This window comes from Amblyomma maculatum, chromosome 8, assembly GCF_055883805.1.
Source record: "Amblyomma maculatum isolate TAMU_Amacu chromosome 8, ASM5588380v1, whole genome shotgun sequence".
NCBI lineage: Eukaryota > Metazoa > Arthropoda > Arachnida > Ixodida > Ixodidae > Amblyomma > Amblyomma maculatum.
In genome coordinates this window covers 47,176,981-47,200,679 of record NC_139351.1, presented here as the reverse complement: position 1 = coordinate 47,200,679, position 23,699 = coordinate 47,176,981, and the positions used below count along the sequence as shown (strand labels likewise).

General features: G+C 45.0%; 1 long non-coding RNA gene across 1 annotated transcript; it reads right to left on the bottom strand.

The window, feature by feature from the left end:
* Positions 1-362: 362 nt before the first annotated feature.
* Positions 363-17,978, bottom strand: LOC146181108 (uncharacterized). The gene is made up of 3 exons (XR_014700410.1): positions 17,736-17,978; positions 13,608-13,658; positions 363-984 (listed from the first exon to the last, which is right to left on the bottom strand). It is a non-coding gene; the product is annotated as an uncharacterized LOC146181108 (long non-coding RNA).
* Between the last annotated feature and the right edge of the window lie 5,721 nt (positions 17,979-23,699).

Below are 23,699 nucleotides of genomic sequence, written 5' to 3'. Positions count from 1 at the left end.
GTGAACTGCGAGAGATACAGCAATGGCAGTAAACAGACGCACGTGTTGAGCAACTCATAGGGACGCACACTATGTCCGTCATGTGACAAGTCGGTTGGTACGGTTGCAGCTCCACTGCAACCTGTTCCTTTTTTGAAAAGCTTTTGACAAAAGTCGCCTTTGACATCGGGAGATCGTGCAACCAATATCTTGCTGACTGTCGCTTCGCAATCACACTTCTGAGAAACCGGAAAAAGTGGTATGGGGAGCCCTTTGCAAGCATCGTAAAAACTATAGCAGTGAAGGCGTTTTTACTTCGATTGTTTGCTCGTTTGAGTTTAACAGCACGATGGTCGACGATAGAGTACACAGAGACGGAGCGCTGACAGACAGCTGATTTTATTTTCAGAAATAAGCAGATATATGCAGGACTCGATGCGTGAAACTAAGTGCAGTGCGCCGGAACCGAATCTCCTAATTCTTTTTTCGCCTGGCCAAAAATGCCAGCTCTTCCTTAGAAAGGGTAAGGCGCTAATTCAAGTTCTGGGAATCCCTTCGCTTCATTTCTCTCTGGTTACAGGGTCTTTATTTTTGCTGCAAGTCCTGCACTTCTAGAACAGGGATCTGCATCTTATTATGCGTTTTAATGTATTTGAGGCAGAGAAGTGGCAGGTTTAGTTCTTTCGAATAACCCAAATCCTTATTATATCCTCTTAACCTCTCAGTCAGATATACTGGAAGAAGGCAGGTATAGTTGGCTTGGAATTTTGGTTACCATTAGCTAGGACCCGTCTTATATGTATTGTATTTAAAAACTGAAGCTTACATTCCTTACAATTTTCATATTTTGCTCGTCAAATTACAGAAGCATAAAAATGTATTGGCGATTACACGACTCGGAAGACGGCGAGAGCACGGAGCCTGCTTGCCGGGCTTTGATTTCTGTGGCCGTCAAGCTCCCGGCAACTTGGTGGCGTAAATCTGTATCCGCCATATGACGAAACACTGCGCAGAGAAAAGGAAAAAATAAAGCTCACATTGCGGTTGCCGCAGTGAGGACTGGTATTTAGCTCATGCAATTGACGTCTTTAATTTTTTGATGTAAAACAACTCAGATTGTAGCATACAAAGACACCTAGGCTTAGGGACTTGTTTCTCCCTACTACTACCTCTATTATTTGAACTGCTAGAAAGGAGAAAAACACAGAAGAAGCCGCTAAGCACACTTCGCTATAAGGAAATGAGACAGAGTTCAACTAGTGCTTTCAGACTGGGCTTATTTCAGCACCATTATTTGCTTCGTGGTAAGCAAACCTCATTGCTATACAACAATACCCTTCTGATGCTCACTCGATACCTTTAGCTTAAAAACTGAGATACGCTTCACATAGTGTTTGCTAGTGAGCATCACTTCACTCGGATCAAAGGGTCCTCAATGCATGGTAAACTGCTTCATATGACACAGCTGCAACTTTGCGGCGCTCAACAGCTCCAGCTTTAAGGTTATTTAAACGAATACCGCATGAAACGGTGACGCAGACATAGGAGAAGAAAGGATGACAGCAACATGCGCTGATTTTTCGAACTAATTATGACACACCAACTAGCCCAGCTTTATGTCTAGATATAAGGAGTTGAGATGCACTTGAACTAGTGCTTTCGGACTAGGCACAACATCGTCCCTTTGATCAAACTCTCCTAACTTCCTAGTCAGCCTCATACATTATCCACAGCGGAAAACATTCGTCTTTTAACAGCCCTCGCTATATGAAAATCTACAGGTGCCTTCGGTATGGGCACTGAACTTCTTTCTTGGTTTTTTCTTTTTCTAAAAGTACCACCTTTGACATCCACTCTGCGTTACATGTATGGTCATGTCACTCCGGACTAAATCTTGCCACGGGCTCGTAGTAGCTCTCGATGTAGAACTTAATCACGAGGTGACAAATTCAAACCTGCGAATGAAGGTCGCTGACACTGGACCTTTAACCATTTATACTGAGAGCTAGAAGCCTGCTGGCAAAATTAGCCTCCAACGGATATTGTTTAGATTAAAATATTAAATCTCGACGCTGCCAACGCGCATTTTTATTAATTGTGTTGCAGGTGAAAGAAGGATGAATATTGTTTAAAGTATTCAGTATGATTTAGAAAATAACATATAACGAGGCACCTAAATACTCGGACTTTTATTAAAATGAAGGGCTGCTCAGATATTTAAAGAAACCAGCAATTTAGATTTTGAAGACGCACCAGCCCGCAGCGGTCCTTTAAAAAGTTTGTTTTCCTCATACCTGTCAATGTAGACAACGTACGGGCATGCACTTTACCTTGTTCGTGAATTGGTCCTTAACAGAAAAAGTATGGGGGACAGTTAGGTTCCGTCTTTAAGGATATGACGCGATATGACGCGATAGCTTAGGAGCCCACATATAAAGGTTTGAATGCAACCTTTGGACGCACGCCAGTGGTATCCGTCTCAATCGTTTACGAATAAACCTGTTTAAGTTTTGAGACTATAGTATAGATGCATGGTTTTGTGGAAAAAACACACCTATACGCATTAGGCCTAAGTTGTTGTAAGAATGCAGCTTATAGGAGCTGGCGCCTGACCAGTTCCTCGTGCAGTGGTAAACGGTTATTTGCTTGTAAAAATAATCAAATATGAAGTGTAACGATATTTGCCAGCCACACGGTATCTCGTATCAAATTTCCATATACCGCTAAATTGGGACGGAGCAAAAACGGGATCATGAGGAACAGAAAGAGAAATATGTGATGTGAGGGACTGAAAAGAACAGAGCAGGTTAAAAGAAAAAGAAGGTACATACACCATAATACAAGCAGCAATATGCTTTTGAGGCCCGTCCGCAGTTCTCTCAATCTATTGAAGCACTCGGCACTATTGTGGAGGTCCACAAGCTGTTTCTAAGGGCTAAGATAATTGCGAGGGGATCAGTTAATGATTTTTGTGAAGTTCGTGGAAAGACTGGTATTTACTACTTGGGCGCAAATTTCAAATTACGCAGATAATGCTCAATGGCGTTCTCAATGTAGGAGAAGGGCCTGAAATGTACATATCTTGCACTTTATTGCTTCTATTTTTTAGCCTTGACAGGTTTCATGCTCTAAAGAAGGCGTCGAATAACTCTCGCACGAATCATCATCTTTTAAAATATGTTAAAAGGAGTTTGTAGCAAGAAATTGTAGGCTAGTATACTTTTCATACTGAAATTCGTTTTGAATATTTTTTTGCATACGTCAATTAAAATATTCACACAGCTCCCCACTTAAGGCTAGAATATTCACTGCTAAAGTTTCCTTCTCTGAGAAAATGTTTTTTTTTTGTTTTCAATTCAAGCCTAACTACAGGTGTTAGCAAAAATAAACTTCAAAAATAATTTCACGATTTGCTTGAACATTTTGATAATAGTGCGTTACATAACTACAATATGCGAAATATTATTTCTCATATAATGACCACAGTGCCATAGATGGCAACACATAGCGGGAAGGAGGTGTGAGGGGAGGTTCACCAAAAGAGGAGAAAGAGGAAAATATGCAGGTGATTTGCGATCTGTACCTAATATCTGATAACACAAAATTCAATCTAGGCTCGACGCTGCTGCCCCCGAATATGGACCTTTAGCTCTGCTACTTAGAGATGCAGGGAAAACGTGTCGATTGCACAGCTGCGTAATATATTTCTTGATGACTGCGATGTAGTACAACTTAAATCTGAATTGGCCGATGTCAAATTCAGTAAATATCCATCATGATCTACATAGTAGCAATAAACACAAATACAGCGTGTTCAAGATAACATTAGGTAAGTGTTAAAAAGAAAACATGTGGGGTAGGCCTGAGAGACTTCTAGTATACACCTGCCGACCATCTGGCTTGCCAGAGGCATTTTGTTTAATTCTGCAAATGAATAAAAAGCATCATATTTCTGATTTTTTAGCTATTTCCTTTAGAGAATAAATGTAGTTTTCAGAGTGGTAGAGCAGCTTGTGAAGCACCCGTTCCATTTGTTTCCGATCAAAATAGCTTTACGTGTATCTTTAAATGTGTAAAATAGCCGCGATCTACAAAAAAAAAATATCACGTGAATGGCGCATTCGCGAGCCATGATAAGGCTGCTCTCAAACGAGGCTTCAGTGAACGAAAGCTGCTGTGGCCGTTGCACCACGGCCCCAATGCAGCGGAAGGCTAATGTCTTAGACGGTTTCCTCGTCTGCTGCAAGTGGCCAGTGCACGTGGTGGTGCTAGTTACTATAGTTAGTTAGCTAGATGGTGCAATCATCGACAACATATCAGCCTACCACTGTATCTAGGCTATCGAGCTATGGCCGCTAATTTCGTTCACTCAAACCACGGTTGAGAGCATCACAATCACGGCAGGCGAATGCTTCAATCACGGGATATATTTTGTATTTCGTGGGCTTTCTTTGCAGCTCGAAAGAACGATGCGCGCAAGGCTTTATGTATCGGAAATAAAAGAAGGTTGTCATTCATTGTCTAAAGTTAATACAAAATTTTACACAATTGGCCTAATTGCTCATTAGTTAATTGTAAAATAAAAAATTGCCTGTGGAGCGCCAGATGGTTGGCAGCTGTATACAAGTGGTTTCTCTCCCCCACCTCAAATTTTCTGATCTTTCAACAGTTGGCTAAATTTAGCTTGGATACCCGAGTGTCCCAGCTACCTTGGACTAAGGGATAAAAAAAATAAACGATTGAGATAGCCCTAGAAGATCATTTGCATACATCTGCCGACCATCTTTCGCACTGTAGGAACGTTTTTGTTTCGGAAATAATTTATTATTTCATTATGCTATTTGCTCAAATTCCTAATATTGACCTTAAACATGTGATTTGCAAAGTTGGAGAGCACCTTCAGAAATTCATTGAGGTGGCAGTTTGGACTTGTTAGTAACACATGCCAAACAAAAGTAGCGCAGATACAGGAAGCGAAAAGAAAAGAGACACAGATGCGCTAACCCCCAACTGTTTACTTTGAACCGCGGAGCGGTCAATATAGATGAAGTGGCGATACTTTGCGCGGGCGCAGGAGGCAAATAATTTGAATAGTTTCTTGGATAATTTAGTTCCTTACGAGACAGCCCAACGAGATAGCCCGAGTTCCTTATGATATATCGATGGTTTCGCGATGCACACGTCACCTAAGCTCTCTATGACTTCTGATTCAATGATTTCTCAGGTAAGTTTGCAAGAATTAGTAGCTGTGACATTGCATGCCTCATAGGTAGGTGCACAATCTTGACATTTTCTGCAGTGTACGTCAAAAAAAACACCTTTCTATCTTTACATTGTAACGATGGTCACGAAAGCGTTCATTCAAGCAGCTTCCTCTTGTCCTATGTATTTTTTCCACTTGCCAGTGGTATGCTGTGCACAACATATTTCATACATTCAACGAACTTTGTAACATATCTCGTGATACACCACTCTTTTTTCGCAGTCAGGTCGACTTGCATTTCAGGAGCTGAAAACACGAGTTTGACAGGGGCCAGTTGTTCAATCTTCAGAAAACCCCATTACATTTATTCGGCATAAAGATCTTCTCACATGTATTCCTTTTCCGAGCTCCAAAGAAACCCCGCCAATTGCAAAAACAATTCCGTGATTAGGGAATTCGCACAGTACGGCTTGCCTGCTCTCAACTATGACGTGAGAGACCAAAATCAGCTGCGGTCGTCGCTACCAGTGGCAGGCCGATATGTCTGCGGTCGTTTCTTCGCCCGCGTGAGCCAGTCGGCCCATGTGAAAGTGCAAGTTGCAGATAGTGCGTCCATCTGGCTGAGCGGGCTGCAGCCATCGCCAACTTAGAGTCTAACGTTCAAATGGGGCCATCGAAACACTGCCGGCCGTAGGCGATTTGGTTCACTAAATCAGAGCAGCACAGCCGTGGCTCGTAAATGCATTTGTAACTTGATTTCTTTTTGCATTTCGCGAGCTGTTTTGAAGCTTGAAAAAAAAAATGCGAATTTGTATATCGAAATAAATGAAATGGGGGTTTCTGAAAGTGGTCTCCAACTTTCCAAATCAATGTCCATAGTCAATATTAGGCAAATTACAAAAATAATCTTAAAAACTGTTATTTGTTTGCAAAACAGAAGATTGCTTCTGGTGCGCAAGACGGCTGGCAGCTGTATGTAGCTGGTTTACCTGGCTATCTCAAGTATTACGTTTTTCTTTGTAACCCTTGATCCAAGTCAGCTAGGTCACCCGGTATATATATATATATATATATATATATATATATATATATATATATATATATATATATGTAAGTATTTGTAGCCCTGTATGGCAATTCATCTTTCACATGGGTGAACGTGCTGCTTCATCTTCATCCTGCTCTCTCTTGTAGATACCCATCGTCATCACTGAGTGTGGTTCGCGACAGTGTGTGACCGGGGCTTCAGATCTGCAATAAAATCTAATCCGCCAAGCCCGACCTTACACGTGGTGGAGATGCGCCATGATTTCCCAACTGCTTCGTCCCCTGCATCTACCTTTAGCTCCGTTCTGGCCGTCGTTTCAGCCCGACCACCATTGTCATGACTCAAGAGGGCCACTCCGCTGTTCTGGCTTCTTCCAACTCCACCCCAGCTCCCCTTGCCACTTGGACTGTGAGCAGCCGTCAGCGCGATCTGCAGATGTTCGCCGGTCTCCGCGTCGATGACTCTGATGACTGGCTCGACAGCTACGACTCGGCCAGTTCTTTCAACCGTTGGGGCGATTTTCTTAAGCTGAATTGTGTCCTTTTACTTGACGGATGTGGCCAAAACGTGGTTCCTAAACCATGGATCGACGATTCCAGACTGGACTACTTTCAGACAAAAGTTACGCCATTATTTCTACGCTCCTACTGTTCGCACAGAATCCGCCAAGAAGAAGCTAGATGCCCGACTTGAGCGGTCAAATGAGACTTATTCTTCTGATATTGAAGAGATTCTCGCACTTATTCGGCGCATAAATGACACCATGCCAGAGGCCGAGCGGGTTCGGCATGTCCCCTTTGTCCCCTGCAGGTATTGGGCCACTTACCTTTAAAGCCCTGGCCGTGCCGAACGCTACCAGCATCGACGCCATCATTCGGCTTGCCAACGCCTGGACGAACTACAGTCAATACGCCTGCATCCTGATCCCATTTTCTTTGGTTCCACTGCCGATTCAAACCTCCGTCCGCTTCTCCGCGGATTATTTTGTGAAGAGCTCTTGGCTCAATGTAATTTGTACAGCTCTGCATCTGAGCTACATCCTTCAACTGCTGGCCTGCGTAGCATTGTCAAAGAAGAGCTGGCCTCTATGACTTCTTCCCCAGCAACAATGACCGCTCCTACCATATGTCATGTGCCAACTTACGCCCAGGTCACGTCCTTGACGCCTGCATTTGGAGAGTATACGCCACCGGCGCCTACCACGGCTCATGTTGCCGCATTGACACCAGCTGCCACGGCGGAGACATACTACTCCACCTGGCGCCCAGCTCGCCCTGCTTGTTATTACTCCTGGTACCGAGGCCATATTTCCCGTCTCTGTCGTCGCAGGCTCCAAAATGAACGCTGCGGCTACGACCTATTTGACAGACTACCCTCCTCGCTTCTCCGGCTCTAACCACCGTTGATTCCATGATTATCTCTGATGTTCATCACCCCCGCCAGAAAGCCCCGCTCCGCCTGGTGCTTACAGGCCTCCAAGACGCCATTCTCCTTCGTCTTTTCGCCGCTCAACCTCGCCGCTGCGCCAAGCTTTTCTGACGCCCCTTCCTTCCTATCAGAAATCTGACCACTGCGAACTGAACTCTTCGGCCATCCTTAAAATCCTCCGGAACGTTCTCCCAATATGATTTTATTTTGGGTTGAAGGTTTATCTCTTGAGGGTTTGATTCAGGCGCCGCTATTTCTGTGATACACACTGACTTGTGCTCCCGCTTGCGAAAAGTAAAAACGCCTTACGATCAACCTGAACTCCGTGAGCTAATGGTGCAATCATTCGGCCTTCTGCTAAGTGCGCTGTGCGAGTTTTTGTTGACGGTGTGCGCCACCATGTACAATTTGCCATGATGTCGCTGTGCGCTCATCCAATTATTTTAGGCTGGGATTTGCTGTCTGCAGCATCAGCCAGCATTTTGTGTCGTTACAGGATCATCTATGTGAACGAGAGCGATTATCTTCTGAACCTCTCGAGCCCCGTCATCGCCTGCTTGCCGCTACTAACTCAGTGTTGCCCCTTGGATGCGAACAACTTGTCGAGCTTACTTCTACTGACATTGATAACGGGGACGTGCTAATCGTGCCTTCTGATCGCCATCTAACCCGTGGAATCTCGTTACCACCATGTGTTGTTAAGTTTGAGGACTTCCAGCGCTCTTGCCTGCTTTCAACACTTTCCCAGAGCCCATTGTTCTGACTAAAGGGAAATGTTTTCCTTGTGCCCTGGACATTCAACCTGTGTCCCCCACCGCCCATACCGCCCCCTTTTTCTCACCAGCAGCTTCTTCCGGTGCCTCTCTCTGTGTTCTTTTTGGCACCATCAATCCTGACCTTCCAGCGTCTGACCGCCAAGCTTTGCAGGAATTACTTAGGAAACAGCAAGCCTCCTTTGACGTCACTTTTCTGACCTTGGGCCGAAATTATGCTGCACAGCACCGCATCATCACAGAAGGTACTTCTATCGTTAGCCACCGCCAATGCCATGTTTCCTTATCAGAATTTAAAATCATAGAAGATAATGTGACTGATATGCTCCGACGAGACATTATTCTGCCCTCAGCTAGCCCCTGGTCATCTCCGGTCGTTTTGGTAAGACAAAAATGGGTCGATGAGTTTTTGTGTTGACTACCGAGCACCTAACAAAGTCCCTCGCAAAGATGTTTATCCTATATATATATATGCCACGAATTGACGACTCCTTCGACTGTCTTCAGGTCGCCGAATATTTCTCCTTTTTGGATTTGCGTTCCGGTTACTGGCGGATTCCGATGCACCAAGCCGACAAAGAAAAAAACTGCATTCGCTACTATACAGATGGGTTTTACGAATTCAATGTCATGCCTTTTCGACTCTGAAATGCCCCGCTACGTTTGAGCGCATGGACGACACTTTTCTTAGAGAACTGAAGTGGAAAACATGCTTGTACTAACTGGACCACATAGTTATCTTCTCTTTGACTTTTCCCTATCATTTATTCCCCCTTGAACAATTGTAATTGCTCCAAGAAAGAAATCAAGATCCTAGGCCAACTCGTCAGTCACGATGGCATTCGACCCGACCCTGACAAGCTTGCTGCAGTTTTGAAATACGCACAGCCTCAGCGCACTAAGGATATAAGCAGTTTCCTTACCCTATCTTCATAATTTCACCGTTTCTATCGCAACTTCGCTACCCCTACTGCACAACTACACCACCCTAATGCTCACCGTACTAATTTCAATTGGTCCAAGGAATGCGAGAAAGCTTTTCACACCCCGAAGAATGTCCTCCCTTCTTACCCTGTTCTCGCTCACTTCGACGACACTGCTGGCTCTATTCTCCGCACCGATTTCAGCCGCCTTGGTATCGGCGCCGTAATTCTGCAGCGCGATACCGCTTCTCCGGAGAAGGTAATTGCCTTTGCCTATCGAACTCTAACACCAGCGGAGCGGTACTACACCATCACTGAGCAAGAGCGCACCGCCCTTGTTTGGGCAATTCAGAAATTCCGCTGCTACCTCACTGCCGCCATTTCCCCACTGTTACCGATCACCACGCTCTGTGTTGGTTCTCCACCCTCATTAATTTGACTGGACGCCTGGGCCGTTTGATTCTGCATTTGCAGGAATACACGTTCAATGCCACATGTAAATCAGGTCGCAAACATCGAGATGCCGATGCTCTTTCTCGTTGCCCGCTTCCAGAATCGCCACCTAGTGCTTCTTCGCACCTTCCTGCGTGCACCCTCGACATCCCAATATCGGCCAGGGCTCCAACCATCACCAGTGTTCCTCCGGCCGCTGCCCCAGATCACTACACCATTATTTCCCACCAGCGAGCAGATTCCTACTGCCGTTATCTAATCGACCTTCTTAACGGCTCTTCTCACCTTCTTACCGCTATGATGAGCAGGGAACTAAAGGAAGGTAAAAACTTGACAATGGCGTGCTCTCCCGTTATATTTATTGCTCTGAAGGCATCCATTGGGTACCCATTATCCCGAGTGCGCTTCGCACCCATGTCCTTGCGGCTATTAACGATCATGCTACAAACGGGCACTTACGCTTTCATAAAACTTACAACCGCGTGTAAACCCGTTTCTTCTGGCGTGGCAAAATACGTCGCCTCTTGTCTGCCATGCCATTGCCGCAAACAGCCAACTTCATCTCCTGCTAGCATACTACATCCTCTACCTTGCTCTGCTACTCCTTTAGCCGTTGTTGGGATAGACGTATACGGGCCGCTTCCATTGTCCGCACGAAATAATCGTTGGATGGTCACCGCCGTCGACCATCTAACACGCTACGCTGAGACCGCTACCCTGCCTAATGGCTCAGCACCTGAGGTCGCGACCTTCTTTTTGGAATCCCTTGTACTTCGCCATGGGGCCCCTGCAGTGCTTCTCAGTGACCGCGGTCGGACATTTATGTCTACGATTGTAGCCGAAGTTTTTGAGGTCTCAACCACACATTACAAATTGACCTCCAGCTATCACCCGCAGACCAATGGGTTGACTCAGCGTTCTACCGCTCACTTTCTGACATGCTGTTATGTACGTTGGCCAGGACCACCGAAACTGGGACGTATTACTTCCTTTTGTTACGTTGACCTACAATATGGCCGTACAGCGTACCACATGTTACTCCCTGTTTTTCCTCGTTTACGCCGTTCTCCTACTGCCCTTCTTAATTCCTCTTTTCTTTCTAAACATGCCAGTTCCTCATCATATCTTCCGGACCTCTTTATTTCCCGAGGGGCCAGATTTCGCTGGCTTGCTCGTTTCAACACAGAAGCCAGCCAGGAAGACCGCAAGTGCCGCTATGATGCGACCCACGCCAATTTTCCTTCGGTCCCGGTGACGAGGTGTTACTTTAGACACCATTACGCACTCCTGGCCTTTGTGACAAGTTCCAGCGTCGTTACATTGGTCCTCACTCAGTTCATGTAAAAAACCTCCCCGGTCAACTACCGCGTCTCTCCTGTTTACCCTCCTCCGGGCAGTCATTACCGTGGCACTGATATTGTTCACGTTTCACGCATGAAGCCTTTTATTCATTAATTGCGGCCAGGCGGACCGCTTCAACAGTGCGGGCAAAATAGTGTGAGCACTGAATGGCGCTTCATCTTTGACACGGGCGAACGTGCTGCTTCATCTTCATCCTGCATTCTCTTGTAGATAACTATCGTCATTGCGATGTGTGGATCGCTACAGTGTGCGACCAGGGCTTCAGACCTGCAATAAAACCTGATCCTCCAACGCCGACCTTACGGTATGTACAGTCGAGCACAAAATAAAATGCACCATGCCTCGGATTGAACCACGCGGGTCGGTGCGATCTAGTGGAAGCTCTGCCTGCCAGTAGACCTTTTCTTGAACACCATTTTAACTCGCAGCATCTCCAAACTGCTAGCTCCTGTTCGATGCGCTGTAATGATAGCAGGTAGCGTGAGATGACGCAGATAGAGGCACCGCGGATATACGCTGCCAGCATGGCTTACCCTTCGCGACTGTATTTCGCGTTTAGCCTCTACGGCAGCTGACTACTGCCGAATATGTGATGCCAATGGCAGCTTCATTGTTTTCAGACACGAGAAAACAATCACGCATAGCAGCCAGCCCAATGGTTTGGCTGTTCCCTGTTAGGTTTGGAATTCTCAGTATGAACGCACGTACAATTACCGTCACTGTCAGTTCTAGACGCATGCTCTCTTTCGCTGCAGGAGTTTTAAGCTCTGGATTCTTGCACTGCTTTCTCAAATTAGAGCTCCCGTAGTTAACTCCGTGTTATTGTTTACCTCTGGAACGTGGAGCGCTGCACACCTTTCTAGCCCTATGCGCCCATCTTGACACTCTACCACCGATCGCTACAAATTATCAGGCGTTTCCAGGAAAAAGTGGCTTGCCGTCGCCTTCAAGCTTTTTGTTGGGTTGCCAGTGTGCCGTGCAAGCGTAGCTTGAGTGAGAGCTCATAAGTATTATCTTTCTTCCTTTACAAGTGAATATCGACTCTCAGATCAACATGCAGCGCACAATTTCAAAAAGGCAAATTTTGCTGATCTCAGCGATACGCGTGGACTACCTCATTGCAGGAGAGCAATGTACTCATGTTTTGCTTATTTTTTAAATGCACACACGGCTACCACCCACTGTGATCAACCCTTCATGCACTGCTTTTGTTGCACTCGTATTATATGGCGACGCTAAGGACGGCAACCAAGCGGTCATTAGGAGTAACTGAGAAACATTTTACGAGGGACACTTCGCATGCTGCATAATCAGCAAACTATGGAGCCTTATGTACTCAATTCTGGTGAAGTCCGTCGAGGCATTGACTCATACAAGCTTTGAGAACTGCATTGCATTGGGACATAATTACTGCGCGATCACACTGAAGCGACTGGCCAGCTATAAATGTATTATTGTGTTTTTCTCTTGCATATCAACAAGCCATCGTCTATGCAGGACGCGAGTTTGTGAAAGCCCCCTTATCGTGATTCAACAAAGTGCGGCGCAGAATGATGGCAGTTGTGAGTGCCGGCTGGAGTCAAGGGAGCATTCCGCACCGCGTGATCATGCTCGTATTCTTTAAAGGAAGGAAAGAGATGTTATGCTGCGGCTCCGCTGCCATCTGCTCTGTGCACTGCAAGTAACTGGCCATGATGAAGCGACCGGATTCAAGTTTTCATTCTGTATTCAGCATTTTTCATCTTGTTTACATGCGCGCAGGCACTGCGACTGCCGGTGCAACTAAGACGATAGTCTTCGGCGTGTAAGCAGAGCCCGTACAACGATCACAGAAGTCAAGCCATTCGGAGAGTTCAACAGCGGCGGCGGCTATGGCAGCGTCATCGCGCGCTAATCGCTATGAACACAATCGCTAATCGCACACAAAGTGAATCTAAACGAATTGGATAGGCAGCGATGTAATTGGGAGTAAACGGTGGCGTAGACTTCTCGAGTAAAATTTGTCGGGCTATTTGGTTCATAGTTCAATGCAATAAAAAGATACGCTAATAAGACACGGACGAAGGAAAGGTAGGACGCACACAAACGCAGGAAGCGTTTGGTTTGTGTGCGTCCTACCTTTCCTTCGTCCGTGTCTTATTAGCGCAGCTTTTTATTGCGTAGACTTCTCGACACCAGGCAGCGTTTCTCCTAGATGGCGCTGACGTTTGGTTTTCAATCAAAGCCTGTACACGTACTACCTGTACACACATTAGACTCAAAGCGCAAAGTGGTGCACACTAACGCAATAGCAGCGACAATCACGTAAACGTATACTGTTCAACACCCTTGAAGGCGGAGCGTGAGTTCTGCTTAGATTTTCGCACGAAACGAATAATTTACCCGGAGTTGAATATATTTGAGAAGGGTATATATCATAGTATAATGAAGTTACTTACGTCCACGAAGATTTGGAGCATAAAATTTCCAAGTGTTGCGCTTAACCTTTGCTGCACAAAAACAAGAAAAAAAGATATTGTATATGTCGACATGAATTATTAAGCAAATGATCGTCAGTTATAACACAAACAACACTCTGTTCGCTAAATTGAAAATTTAGGCAATACTCATTGTTCAAAAATGGCAAATTTTGTTTCATTCATTTTGTTATGTCTACAAGTGCCAGCGCTCAGATCAAACGTGTTAGAAAAATATTTTTCTTTTTTCTATTTATTGAAATCTGCTCTTCACACACTCCCCGCGCACGCTAAGTACAGTTTCATTATCTAGGCATATATCTCTACTTCATTTTCTCAACGCCTGCCTCTGCTCAGAGGCAGGCGTTCAATGATCCCGCTAGAAGAACATGCAACGCAAAATAGACGTACTCTTGTAAAACATGGCAGCGCAAACGAGATGAGGGACGCGACAGAAGGCACCTAGCTGACTGGACAAGCGCTCAACCACGAACTCTTATTAAAATGTAGGCCACAGTTCATACAGAAAGGTTATCACGTTCCCAGCTACCAGAAACAATGTTGACATCTAATTAAGCAAAAAACCAATTCCATTTATCACTCGATATCAGATAGCATCAGCTAGCTCGTGGGCGCTTTTTCAAATGCGGTAAATAAAAATCTTTAGTAAAAAGCGGAAAAGCGGAAATGTTTTCCGTTTTGGAGCAACGCAAAGGAGGCAAAAACATAGACACTGTATTTGTACTGTCTTGGAAGTGCACAGCTTTTATGTTGAACTGGAGATTGCCAACTCATTGCCAATATTGGACAATTATTGGGGCTACCTTCATTGCTTCTGTCTGGTCTCCACTCACGAATGTAATGGCTTGCGAGAACGTTTCTGCAGTCTTGTTGGCGTATTAGTTAAAATTGGGTGATTGCGCAGATAGACAAACACATGAAGGAACGAAGTGACAGCTCTGTCGTGTCACTTCGTTTCTTCCTGTGTTTGTCTGCGCTATAATCCACTTTCATGTAATGGGCATTTTGCTGAACTGGACGTCATGATGGTTTTTGATAACTGGGCGCGTGACGGCTCTCTGCGTAAACGGAGGCCTGGGTTTCAATGAAACGCTCTTAGCGCCTGTCCTGTCTTCTTTTGATTGCCAGTTTCTTTCGCTCGGTCACTTTCTAGTAGCCTCTTTGCTGAGCGTGACCAGAGAGCAGGGTTGGGTTTTCAGCGGGAGTTGGAGGCCTCATCATCATCATCATCCTGGCTATACCCAATGCGGGGCGAAGACCTCTCCCATATTTCTCCAATTCACCCGGTTCTGTGCTAGCTGCATCCACTTGACCCTTGCGAAATTCTTAACCTCATCCGCTCACCTGCCGTTCTGCCGCCCCCTGCTACACTTTCCTTCCCTTGGAATCCAGTTTGTTACCCTAAGCGACCATCGGTTATCCTCTCTTTGCACTACATGTCCTGCCCATGCCCATTTAGTCTTCTTAATTTTCACTAAAATGTCAGTAACTTGAGTTATTCCTCTGACACACTCTGCACGCTTCCTATCTCTTAATGTTACCCTTACCATTTTTCGGTTCATAGCTTTCTGTGTTGTCCTCAACTTAAGTAGAACCATATTGGTTAGCCTCCACGTTTCAGCCCCATAGGTGAGTACAGGTAAGAGGCAACTGTTGTATACTTTCCTCTTGAGCGATACCGGTAAGCTGCTAGTCATAATCTGCGAGTGCTTGCCGAATGCGCTCCATCCCAATCTTATTGTTATTTCCTTTTCATGGTCCGAATCTGCAGTTACTCCCTGTCCTAAGTAGACATATTCGCCTGCTACTTCCAGTGCCTCTCTGCCTAACGTAAACAGCTGTTCCTCCTTGAGGCTGTTGAACACTACCTTAGTCTTCTGCAGATTGATTTTTAAGCCTACCTTTCTAATTTTCCTGTCTAGGTCATCAATCATTATTTGCAGTTCATCCCCCGAGTTACTTAGCAAGGCAATGTCATCCGCAAATCGCAGATTACTGAGGTATTCTTCATTTACCCATATCGCTAAGTGCCCCCATTCCAAGACTCTGAATACTTCGTCTAAGCAAGCTGTGAATAGTACTGGGGAGATCGTGTCTCCTTGCCTAACACCTTTCTTTATGGGAATTTTGTTACTTTCTTTATGCAGAACTATGGTTGCTGTGCAGTCCCTATATATATATCTTCCAGCACTTTCACGTACGGCTCGTCTACCCCCTGATTTCGCAATGCCTGCATCAAGTTTCAACTGAGTCAAATGCTTTTCGCAATCAATGAATGCTATGTATAAGGGCTGGTTATATTTCGAGCATTTTTCTATCCCCTCGTTGATGGTATGGATATGATTGATAGTAGAGTACCGTTTTCGAAAACCTGCTTTATCCTTTGCTTGATTGCAGTCTAAGGTTGTCCTGATTCTATTAGCGATTACCTTAGTAAATACCTTATACGTAACAGACAGTAAGCTTATTGGTCTGTAAGTTTTATTGTCCTTAGAGTCCCCTTTCTTATGAATGAGGATAATGTTGGCATTCTTCCATGGTTCCGGTACCGTCGATCACATCAGGCACTGCGTATACAGGGTGACCAGTATTTCTAGCACAATATCCCCCCCCCCCCTCCTTCAACAAATCTGTAGTTATCTGACCCTCTCCAGTTGAGTTTCCCCTTTTCAGAGTTTCTAATGCTTTCTTGACCTAGTCCTTCGTCACTGGTGGAACGTCTGACTGTTTTTTCCTACCGCAATCACATTACGGTCCTGACTACCTTGGCTGCTGTAGAGAGTTCTATACAGCTGTAGAGAGCTGTATAGAACTCCTCGGCTACTTTGACTATCTTGTACGTATTCGTGATGACGTTGCCCGCTTTGTTCCTTATCGTATACATCTGGTTTTTGCCTATGCCCAATTTTTTCTTTACCGCTTTAAGGCTTCCTTCACTCTTTACAGCATGCTCAATTTTCTCCATGTTATACTTCCTTATATCGGCAACCTTGCGCTTATTGATTAGCTTTGATATCTCTGCCAGTTCTATCTGGTCTGTTGGATTGGAAGCTTTCATACCCTGGTGTTTTTTAATCAAATATTTCGTCTCCTTAGACAGCTTAGCGGTACCCTCTCTAACTATCCTACCGCATACTTCTACAGCGCACTCAGTAATGTTATCTCTGAAATTATTGGTCATTGCTTCTAGGGTAATATCGCCATCCTCAGAGCTGAATGTCTGTTCTGTAGCGAGATCCTGAACTCGTCTGCCCTCCCCCTCAACGCTAATCCGTTGATGGGTTTCTTTCTCTCCAATCTGTTGCGTTCCTTCTTCAGATTTAGGCTAATTCGGGACCTCACCATCCTGTGGTCACTGCATCGCACTTTTCCGATTACTTCTACATCTTGCATAATGGCGGGGGTTGAACACAGTATGAAGTCAATTTCATTTTTAGTCTCCGTTAGGACTTTTCCATGTCCATTTCCGGTTCTTCCGTTTGCTGAAGAAGGTATTCATGATTCTTCAGTTATAGCGCTCTGCAAACTCAACTAGTAACTCCCCCCTGCTATTCCTTGAACCAATGCCATAGTCACCTACTGCATGGTCTCCTGCCTGCTTTTTCCGTACCTTGGCATTGAAGTCACTCATTAGTATAAAATACTGCGTCTTTACTTTTCGCACTTTTTTCACTTTTACTTTACTTTTCCTTTACATTTACTTTTGAAGGCCTCATGGCGCCCTTAAGGAATCAAATACACTTGATAGATGGAGGAAGTGGTTTTCTTGATCTACCGGAAATTTTTATCTTAAGACATGCCACAAGTGTTCTGCTAATCGCCAACGAAAAGCTGCTTAACTGTTACCGCTTGCAAGGATGGCATAAAAACAATGCTTACTCGTGGCCAGATGCCTAAAGTTCTATATCATTATTGGAAAGGCAAGGATTGACGCTTGCGGCCACATGGAACCATTGCCAATATATAACCCTTAGTTACATTCGCTAAAACGCAATGCATGGCATAAGCTGTACGAGCTATATCATGAGATCGATCGCATGATTGCTTGTAGTGTTCTTCGTTCAGTTCTACGGAAATAGCTCGGCGTACCTTTAAGTGTTTTATTTCCGGAGCTGAAGGTTCGTCCTTTGGAGTCTCTTCCGGTGTAGCTGCAAACGGTATAAACTGTGGGAAAAATAGCACAGCGCTATTGGCAATACTGCTATGTTATTCATAACAAAGCATTAATAGGCTATGACGGTGCCGCAATTCTCGCCAAACATGCGGCCTGTGTGACACTATTAGTTGGCGACCTCAGGACTCATCATACCAAGTGCAGAAGGGTGAAGTGCATAAAGGGAGTGATTATTAATACATAGTTACGATGGTTAGTCATAAGTGATGTATAGTTATGTCAATATAGACTGATACTGATTAATATTCATTAATAGAAAATATCATTATGAAAACAATTACCAAAAGGTAATTGGTGAATATTGAGATATTCGGCGTCACTAAATATTCGTCTTTAATGAGCTAAATATTTAAAGTTTATTACAAGAATTATTAATGATTATATGTGATGTCATCAATCTATGACTGCATAGCAAACATCTTATGAAGTTGCAAATACCACCAGCCAATATGCATTGGGTTGTGTCCACATTGCGCATGCTTGAGCCGAGGAGAGGTGACCGAGGGAAGCGGGAAAAGCGTCTGCCGGCATCGCATGCGCCAGGCATGAACGGAGGTTCTGCATATAGAACGCCGGTGCACTTTTAAGTATTCAACGGAATTCTGGTTGTGTTCGATGCAACGCTAGATCGTCCACACCCAAAGCTTTCGCTAGAAACTCAGTTCATATCCGTTCAACCCATTTAGCATGTGCAGAACACAGTTCTGCTTTCATCCGCAGTGAAGCAGAACCCATTTCCACTCCGGTGCTTGCTCCGTAGACAACCGTCAGAGGAGTGAAATGTCGGGAAGGCTGCTATATGATGTCTATAATGACGTGTATACTTTACAAATACTTTACAAATACTTCGAGATATCCAGGCTTAGCTAAGGCTAAGCCTGGATATCTCGAAGCGAAAGGTCGCTCGTCTAGCCTTGCGTTCTATGCGCTCTATGCATGACTGAAGCAAAGGGCAAACGGTGGAGAAACGGAGAAGAAGCGGCGGCGCACATGTGCAGTAGCGCACGGCGGCGGCGAAGGGTCAGGCGACGGAGTCAGCGGCGACGGCGGCAACCTTCGCCTTCATGACGTCACTCGGTTTCGCGCATAAGCAGAAGGGGAAAACCTGGGGCTCCGGCTCACGCGAAGCATGGTGTTGACGAGCCTAGTGAAGCTTTTAGCATAAAAGTCTGAGTTTCTGAATTTGGAGCATATACTACACGGAGTGTCAAATCACCCGATCTGGTGTCTACTTCAAACTCCTCCCTTTTAACACTCTAACCCAGATCTTTGACTTTCGCATTAAGTATACATGTTAAAACAAGGTCCGTAAGCTGACTACACATCATGAAAGGCCAAAAAAAGGTTAAGGGTGGAGCCTCAGTCTGCATGCCAACCTTTCGACGAAAGGATCTGCCTTTGAGTGCAACGTTCATCTCTGTGGGGTTAATATATCCTTTGTCTTCTCAAGAAGACCACGTCTACAGGCGAGGCGAGTAGAGAAAATAACAAACGAATGTTTCCTTGAAGATGGCTTTCTTCGAACTGGGAACTCTTGGTTGCAGGACTTCAAAATTAAAAAGGGCTAGGCGAAGTACAGAATGAATCAACATTAGAAACAGGCTGATTTTGGCATATGCTGTCAGTGCAATGTCAGGGACTGCAAACGATATCTTATTGTAATTACTGTGGAAGCAAAATGATTGCGAATAGTCTATAGACATGCTGAAATATCTACATAGGCTGAGTACGAGTGCTAGTGCTAAACATTGTATGGTTTCACTCTGCTAAACCTAGATGAAGCGAAGGCCAGGTTTCGTTACGTTTCTCAATAGCAACATCATCACTATCGCTACAGTAATTGCTATCAACTATATATAGTGTCACTGCAACCGCTACTACAATCTGTATCATTAACTGTCCGTTGTTATCATCACTACTATAGCCATTATCACTATTTTTAATTGTGCCTCCTTGTCATCGCTACTGTCATCCTTACGCTCGACTAGGAGAATTACGATGAATTTCTCACGACCCAGCGTGAAGCGGTACAGATCATTCGACCAAGCCTGCTAGGTCGCTGGACCATTCGACATATTTCAGCGGCAAGCCCTCTCTTCCACCCATTGTCGATGGGTCATCGTCCAAGCCACCAACAGAGGACACGGCTTAGGCAAGATATGCTGCTTCAATGGACGTGACGAGCGTAGTGGCCAAGGTAGGCAAAGGAAACGACACAAGGTCACCAGAACAGCAGTGAAGCTTGTACCTCCACCGTGGCCTCATCTAGGGAGCATCTCCATGCCGACACCAGCGCCGACGGTGACAAGACGGGAACTTCCAGCTTAGAAGAACCACAAGCAAAGCCGTCTCAAGCAAGATGGTCCACATTGCGGACTCGTACTAACACCACGATTGAGAAGCGTTCCGGCGGCAAGATACCTCCCATGCAGGGCCAATTGCTAGCGCCGGCTATGGCAGTAGCGTCTGTCCACACGCTAAACGCAGAAGCTAAGCACCATGCTCTAGGATTCTTCTTGGTATGCAAAAATAGCGCCAGCACCTGGGTAGAAAGTCGTCACATTAAATATCGAAGGTCTGGCAAGAATGAGCAAGCAAGGTAAGCTTTATTGGATTTTAAGTGATAACGAGATAAATGAACTAGCTTTGCACGGGAAGAAAGCTGATGGCAATATAGAGCCCAGAAGCATGGTGCAACGTTCCGCGTCTCGATTTTTTGCCGTGCTGACAGCTTATACTTATGGGCGGCTACAATGGCGACGTCAGCGCGCGTGTTAACACAAGCCGGTGCTTCCTAGACAAAAGTACTATGTTTTCGAATAACTGACGACAGTAACTAGGATGATGAGGCGGATAAAGTATCTGAAAGCAGGGGTGTGCCGTGACGTACAAGAGGTTTGACGGCTGTAGCCATCTCGGCTGGACCGCACTTATGTATCCATCGACAGCTCACCTAAAGGTAGTTATGAAGTAGTGCCACTGCATTTGTCAGTCAACTGTTTAGTAACAGTTGGTACACAGGGTTAACGAAGGCAGGGAATCTTTCGTGGCAAATTTAGATATTAAATAATGAGTTTCTGCAGGACAAATTTTATAACCATGCATTTAAAGAAGAAATTGGAGAAGTAGACTCCTGGAAAACGTGCATATGTGGTAATAGTGCGAGACGAGTAACGAAACTTTAAACTTTACAGGTATGAATAGGTAACCCTATTTATTGCTTCCTGTGTACGGTTTGAACAAAACCAGGGACGGTGCGCACGGCACTGCTTCTTTTCAACAACAGTCTTGAGCGCCTGGGAAATAGATAGAAGATATAAAAAAAAATGAGTGGCAGATGAACGGGAACAAGACACTGTAGTTGGGGTGACGCCATCCAAGCTAGCGCTAGGGTTGGAAAAATCAAACACTGAAAGAAACAACATCGACAAAATAGAATGAGCCGGACGTTGGTGTCAAACATCGACCACATAAAAACAGCGTTAAACAAGTAATTACTAAAACTGTTCAAAGAGGTAAATACGACTACAGACCCATAACGCGTGAGACATTTAATACAAGATGCTTATTAAAGTACTGGCTAGGGGGTTGCAGACCAAGATTAGGGACGTAGTGGCTCGAAATCAGAAGTTTGAAATAAAACGAACTCGATTATCTCCCACAATGTTAAGGTTTTGTCAAGGTATATGGAGTTTAACACAGCTAAACTGCTCATTCCATGAGTCGTGCCGTTGTGGAGGCCTCCGGAAATTAGGCCATAGAACACGGGCGCTTTGTTTTTCGTATCCATTTAAAGCGACCACGTCAGTCTGAAATCCATCTTGCATCTATGAGCGCAGTAGTCAAGACCCGTAAACACTTTACCACTATGGCGGGGCATGTTCATAACCTGCGAAGAATTCTTAAGTGTTGCGACGACGGGGATGGTCGATTGGCCCTGCTGCAGATCGGCTTCATAAAAGCAACTGATTGTGTCGCTCACAATATGTTCTTTATTTTTACCACGTTAATATCAGCTCAGTTATCAGCAAGAGCGGCCTTGGGGCGTACCTAATCTCTATGACACTATATTGGTCGTAAACAACAGTTTATGGGCGCCTATGTACAGTAATCAATGCCGCAGGGCTGCTTTTGTTATGTATTTACGTTGATACTTCACGCATGAAAATAATAAAAAACAAAAATAATAATGGGTCCAAGTTACAGCCAGCCGGGGTGCAAATGGAATACGCAGATGAAGTTGCCTTTTTCGGTTGACAGAGACAGGAAATTGATGTTGTTAATTGTGTCCGTGACTTCCCTCATGTGACTGGTAGGGGGTGAACTAGGGTTAGTGCCTTGGGCTCTGGAATGCACGGTGGCCAACGAAGCCTGACCGCTTTGCCAAGTGATCGAAGACTGACCAAATACTTAAGCGTCGCGCTGGATGATTACAGCAAAAGTGAGTAATATTGGAAAGGGCAGAGGAAATAGCCACGACTGAGAAGAGAACCCAGTCAGCATGACAAAATGATCCAGTACTGTAAATACATCTGTCAACGGTTGGCCTACAACGGTCAAGCATTGCCAATGGTTCCCAAGCATAGCTTTTGCCAGAACACAACACATCCAATAATGTTCCTCCAATGTTAATTCCGCCTTTCTAAAATACTTGCAACATTTGACCAGTTTTTCATGCGTCCTCCAGATATTGAAAAAGCCGTATTTAAAAAGCTGGCAACATTGTACCAGTCCGTCATTGGCCCTCCCGATATTGGAGAACCCATATTTAAAAACTGGCATATTTGGACAATTTTGCCCTGTGTCCCACCAATATAGGGAGAGCCGCTCTTAGAAATTGGTGACACAACTTGTCTCTTGTTCTCGTGATATTGGCAGTGCAGTTTTTAACAGCGGTTGACACTGAGCCAGTTCATCGCATCAACCCCATATCAACTGTGCCGTTTTTTAAACCTGGCTATTTGAAACAGCTTCTTTCGTTTTCTTAGGACACCGGCCATGTAAGTTTAAAAAAGCGCCGACAATGAACCATATGGTCCTACAAACTCCAGATATGTTAAGCGCTACATTAATAACCTGGTGAGGATGTACTGAACATTAAAAAGGCAAAGATCATGGCGTCTTGCCCTATCAAGTCCTGGAGCATCAAGGGACAAGAAGTGGAAGCTGTGACAGATTTTCTCTTCTTGGGCTCCAAGATTACCTCGGAAGCAGACTGCAGCCATGAAATTAGGAGACGCCTGCTTCTGGGAAAGAGAGCAATGGTTAGCCTTGACCGCCTAGTAAAGAGCAGAGACATTAGTCTGCCAACCAAGATCCGTATAACTCGTGCTATGGTATTTCCAGTTGTGATGTATGGATGCGAGAGTTGGACTGTGAAAAAGGCTGACCACCGATGAATTGACGCGTTTGAATTGTGGTGCTGGTGAAGACTCTTGAGAGTTCCTTGGACTGCCAGAAGATCAAATCAGTCAATATTGTCGACCATAAACCCTGACTGCTCATTGGAGGGTCAAATTCTAAAGTTAAAGCTCAGCTACTTTGGTCATCTGATGAGAAGAGAGGAGTCGCTGGAGAAAAATTTGATGTTGGGAAAGCTTGAGGGTCGCCGGAGAAGGGGTAGGCAGCGAACGCGATGGTTAGATGGCATCCTCGAGGCACTGCAGATGAAGTTATGTGATGTTAGGAAGATAGTGAGAGATCGGAAAGCGTGGCGTGACATGGTCAATAGGGTCACGAAGAGTCGGACGCGACTGAACGACTGAACTGAACTGAACTGAGGATGTGTTGTAAAATAAATATTATACAATAATTATTCAAGCAAAGACAGGGTTCCACATCTCTGTATTTTTGAAACGAAACTAGAAGCCATTTCAGTG